Source organism: Balaenoptera borealis (genome assembly GCF_965194805.1).
Source record: "Balaenoptera borealis genome assembly, chromosome: 10".
Lineage (NCBI taxonomy): Eukaryota > Metazoa > Chordata > Mammalia > Artiodactyla > Balaenopteridae > Balaenoptera > Balaenoptera borealis.
The window spans coordinates 14,156,825-14,162,824 of record NC_138874.1 but is presented as its reverse complement, the minus strand read 5'-3'; positions in this window follow the sequence as shown (position 1 = coordinate 14,162,824).

Here is a 6,000-nt window from a genome sequence, read left to right as displayed (position 1 = left end):
CTGTTTAAGGTCACAAACTTATAACGAGAAGTAAATAAAACATAAGAGATCTAATGCACAGTATAATAAACATAGTATCTTATACTATAATTATGTAATGTGATAAATACCCCTATAGCAGCCACCATACTACAATATATAAATGTATCAAAGTAACACTGTACACCTTAACCTTACACAATGTTACATGTCAAATTTATTCAATAGTAAAATATTACAATCATGCATACTATTTACATTAAAAACACACTTACACACGTAAAACAATACTTTATAGATTCTACGTAGAAGAAGGTCTGTAAAGGAAACTTGGTAAACTGATAGAAGACTCCCTTGGAAGAGGCAGGGGCAGAATTGGGATTGAGAATGGTGGTGACAGGGGACTGTAGCCTTTTATGTAATATTTTCATTTTTCACAAAGAAACTGTATCCATATATTATTTATATAGTTCCAATTTAAGCCCTTGTAAACAATCACAGTATTACGAGGTTAAAACATTTATTTCTTGCCTTGCTCTATTTAGCCAGCCCTTCATATTGTCCTAAAAATCAGCGATTCTTCTTCCTGAGGCTTATTTACTCCGGAGGTTCTGTTCTAGCAGAGCAATGGGAGAGGAAGGGTAAACAAACTAGAATCTGAACTAAATTTCCACGTGGAATAAAACAGTTCAGGAGGAACCAAGTCATCTTCAAGGCTGGGTCTACCCTCCCACAAGATTTCCATAAGGTGACACGGGAGACAGCTTCTTCCTAGCAGATAAACATTTCAGGTACTGATCTTTGTATATTTCAGATCTCCAGACGGAGGAACAATCGGCCACATTAGAGCAGAATGGAAAATGCAGAGACATTCTCCTGGATGTGGGAAGAAAAGGAGGGAATGGAAGTGAGCTTTGCAGCACCAGGTGCCAAGCTGGGGGAATGCCCTCAAACACCTCGGGCCCCAGAACAAAGTGCCGGTGTGTAAGCTTTCACTCCTCACCAAAAAGAGGGGGCCCCAAACCAAGGCCCCTTCTTTTATGAGAAATCTGACCCCTTAAAGGTAACCTTATGTGACTTTTAAAGTAAAGAGATCCGTTGGAAAAAGTTTCTCTGCTGGATTTGCGACTTTTCACCTTGTTTTCATCAGAGCTTGTCAGGAGAGTTCAAGAAATGCTGAGAAGGCAATAGAATTGAATTTTCTGTGACAAGCACGGAGGACCGCCCCCCCCCTCCTCCGTCACTCCAATATTTATCCTGTGCCGTAAAACTCCTTGAAGGAAACATAAGCAGTGAGCTCCTTGACATAGGTCTTGCCAATGATTTTTTTTTAATCTGATACCAAAAACAAAATCAACAAAAGCAAAAATAAATGAGACTATAGCAAACTAAAAAGTTTCTGCTCAGCAAAGGAAGCCATCAATAAGATGGAAAGGCAGCCTACTGAGTGGGAGAAAATATTTGTGTCATATCTGATAAGATGCTGATATCAAAATATATAAAGAACTCATGTATCAATAACTCAACAGCAAAATAATAATTAATAACACTAATAGTAATGATCTTAGTCATCCAATTAAAAAATGGGCACTGGACCTGAATAGACATTTTCCAGAGAAGACATGCAAATGGCCAACGGGTACATGAAACAGGGCTCCACATTATTAACCATCAGGGAACTGCAAATCAAAACCGCAGTGAGATATCACCTCTCACCTGTTAGAATGGCTATTCTCAAAAAGACAAGAAATAACAAGTGTTAGAGAGAATGTGGAGAAAAGGGAACCCTCACGCCCTGTTGGTGAGAATGTAAATTGGTGCAGCCGCTATGGAAAACAGTAAGGAGATTCCTCAAAAAAATTGAAAGTAGAACCACCATATGATCCAGTAATTCCACCTCTGGGTATTTATCCAAAGGAAACAAAAACACTGACTTGAAAGATATCTGTGCCCCCATGTTCATTGCGGCATTATTTACAATAGGCAAGACATAGAAAGAAACAACCTAAGGGTCCATGGATGAAAGAATGGATAAAGAAATTGTGTCATATATTTATAAAACAATGGGATATTACTCAACCATAAAAAAGAATGAAATCTTACCTTTTGCAACAACGTGGGTGGACCTTGAAGACATTATGCTAAGTGAAATAAGTCAGACAAAGACAAATTACATACGACCTTTTATATGTGGAATATATATACATGTATATGTATGTGTGTATATATATGTGTGTGTATACATATATGTATATATATATATATATATACATGAAAACCAAACTCATAGATACAGAGAACAGATGAACAGATTGGTGGTTACCAGAAGCAGGGAGTAGGGGATGGGAAAATGGATAAGCTGTTTTATTTTCTTCACTTTAAATAAATTGCATCTTAAAAAGGGGGAGGGGACATTATCGACCACTTACTCTCATGGTTTTCACAGCAAATCTTGCAATTTTGGGTCCAGGTAGATAGATAGAGCGAGAGAGAGAGAGCTAGAGCTAGAGACATTAATGCACACACAAATATATATTTACCAAAGAGAGACAGAGAGATTGATTTATTATAAGGAACTGAGTCATGCAACTAGGGGGGCTGAGAAGTCCCGGGATCTGCCATCTGCAGGCTAGAGACCAGGAGAGCTGGTGGTGTGATTCAGTCTGAGCCCAAAGGCTTTAGAACCAGGGGATTTACCAAACTATAAATCCCAGTTTGAGGGAAGGAAAAAATGAGATGAGATGCCTTAGCTTGAGCAGTGAGGAGAAAAGGGGTGAATTCCTCCTTTCTCCACCTTTTGTTCCGTTCAGGTCCTCAACGGATTGGACGGTGCCCACTTGCACTGGGGAGGGCTGTCTGCTTTACTGAATCCACAGATTCAAATGCTCATCCCATCCAGAAATACCCTCACAGACACACCCAGAAATAACGTTTGATCTGGGCACCCCGTGGCCAGTCAAGTTGACACATACAATTAACTACTGCAGTATATGTATATATGTATATGTGTAAATATATATATACCTATCTCTACCTACATATACATACACAATATGAATACATATACTGGGTCTCAAAGTAAAACTTATTTCTTACTGCGGATCGAGTTAAAAAACAGAAAGCCGAGGAAATCCTGACATGGCCCCAGACAAGAGGGGCCAGGTTTTCCTGTAGCTCCCATGACACCAAGTCCACAGCCTGGACTAGGTAGCACCCTCTTGTGTCCCTTGGGGAGGGAATAAAGAAGAAAAGAAAAGTCATGGAAAGGGTTTACACTGGGTCAGTGGATGGTGGTAAGATTCATTTCACATTTTAAAAGATCACGTTGGCTGCTAGGTAGAGAACAAATAGAAGGAAGGCAAAAATAGAAACAAATTATTCTTCAGTATTTATGCAACACCTACCCTGTGCCAGGAGATGGAATAAAGAAGAAAAAGTTGCTGCCCCCGTGAAGCTTCCATTTTAAGAGGAGAGCCAGACAATAAGCAAAGAAATATACATATCTATCAGGGAAGGTAGGTTAGGGAGCGTTCTAAGACAGCCTTGTGACAACTGTTCCCCTTCTGTTATATGTCTTTTGAGAGTGGACAGAATCTAGGACTTCCTTCTAACCAGTAGAATTTGGCAAGGTAAGGGGCTGTCACTTCTGTGATTACATTATATTCTATAAGACTCTGTTTTTGCTGATTGGAGGGAGAGGTCCTCTTGCTGGACTTGAAGAAGCAAAGAGATGTGTTTCAAACCACCTGTGGAGTGAGCTGTGTGACAGAGAACTGCAGGCAGCCTCTAGGAGCTGAGGACGGTCTCCAGTTAAGAGCCAGAAAAAGGCTCCCTCCGCCCCAAATCATACAGGTCCAAGGACATGAATTCTACCAACACCCCAAGTGAGTTTGAAAGAAGACTCTTCCCTAGTCGAGCCTTCAAATGAGAATGCAGTCTGGCCAACATCTACCTTTCTGCCTTGAGTGAGACCCTGAGCTGAGGACCCAGTTACGTGTGCCCTGACTCCTGGCATACAGAAATTATGAGACGATACATGTCTGCTGTTTAAAGCTACTAAGCTTGTAGTTACTTGTTATGAAGTAACTGTTAAAAACAGGACAGTAGGCCCAAAATGGAGTCGCTTATGCTAAGCCCCATGTCACCAAACCAAAACAACTTAATTACAACTTCTGCTCTCCCTGAAATGGAATCTTAAACCAGTCAAGAATCGCTTGATCAGCACTAGTGAGGTCATCTGTCCGATAGACCCCTGCCCTCCCCTAAAGGAAAGCCACCTTACAATAACCAATCCTATTTTTACTTAGAATAACTTCCTTGTTCCTGCTCCCTTCTGCCTATAAAAGTCTTTTACTTTGTACTGTTCCTCTCTATCTGCCTGGTTGGATGCTGTCCAACTCGCAAATTGTTGAATAAAGCCAGTAAGAGCTCTAAAACTGACTCAGTTGAAATTTGTTTTTTAACACCACAGAAAACTAAACCTGAAGGCCCTCGTCCAGGGCACACCAATGTTTAAAGGCCAGGAAGTTCCAGGAAGACCAACAAAGAAGACTGAAAGGGACAAAGTGGACACAAAGGGAGGGTCAGAAGCTCCAGGTGCATACAATATAATCACATATAACAAGTTTAAATGAATGGACTGCCTGCTGTTTAGGACCGACAGGCGGAGTCATTTGAGATCTGAGAATTAACCACCGGATTTGGCCCCGTGGTGGTTATTAGCGACCTTGTGAAACACCGGTGTAAGCGTGGTAGCCTGGCCAGAGCCTGATAGCAGTATCTGAGTTTAAAAAATATTTGAATGGGAGCAGTGGATATGAAGAGCAGTGACAGAGGCTGAGTTCTGTTTTGGAGGCAGAATCAAGATAAGGGAAAGGGAGGAATCGTCCTGGGGGCTGAGGCTTTGGCCACTAAGCAGGTGGGGATTCCAGGGAGACCGGGAGAGAAACAGGAGAAGGAGGGAACAGAAATTATGTTGAAAATAAGATGGCTCTTGTGTATTCGTACAGAGCCACGCTGTGGGCAGTGGGACATACAGGTCTCAGCTCCAAGGAAAGGCTAGGGCTCGAAGTACTAACTTCAGTTTATAGAAAGTACTTAAATCAACGACACTGGATGGAATCATCTAGAGCAGTGGTTCTTAAACTGGGGGGTGAGGGTAGGGGGGTTGTTGCAGGGCACACGCAGAGACATTTTGGGTTGTCGTAGCGGAGGGAAGAGGTGCTAGAGGCCAGGGGTGCCACTCAACACCCTACAGAGCACAGGACGGCCCCATAACAAAGAACAATCCAGTGCCAGGTGTCAACAGTGCCCAGGGTGGGCAGCCCTGACCCAGGGAGAACACGGCTACAGGAGAAGACCCAGGATCAAGCTCTAGGGTACTTAAGAGTGCAGAGGCCAGTTAGAGAAGGAGGGTGAGAATGCAGGTCCGGACGGTGGGAAGAGAAACCCAGGACAAGAGGGCACTAAGGAGAGGAGGGGACGTGAGTGCCTGGAGCCCTGGGTGCCTGCCTGTGCTTGCTAAGAGAATCTGTGCACCACTGCAAACAGTTCCGGGTTGACACCTGAAAATTTTCATCATAAACTTTTCATCGTAAGTTTACATATTCTTAGGGATTAGAGGTTGAAATAGTAAACATTAAAAAATGAAATAGGGAAGGATTGACTTAATCGAAATAAAATTTTCCTGTTACAATTTGAGTTTTTAAACATACCAACAACCTAGTTTTCTACTGTATTATGTACTAAGCCACACTGAATCTGAAAGAAATCAATTGAAATGCTTGTTTGTGTTTTTTCCTATTGTATCTGGAAACATCTTAATCCCTCAAAACAATATAGTTTAAAAGAATCAGTGTCACTGACCCAAATTGATTCTGCTTTTCTGATTTCACAGCCTTTCAACATTAGTCCAAATGCCCTTTTTATAATGCTAACTTTCAACCTTAACTAGAAGGAAAGGAAGCCCTAAAGGTGGGAGTCACCAAGATTAACCACTGAAGGAGGTTACTTGAGATGCAA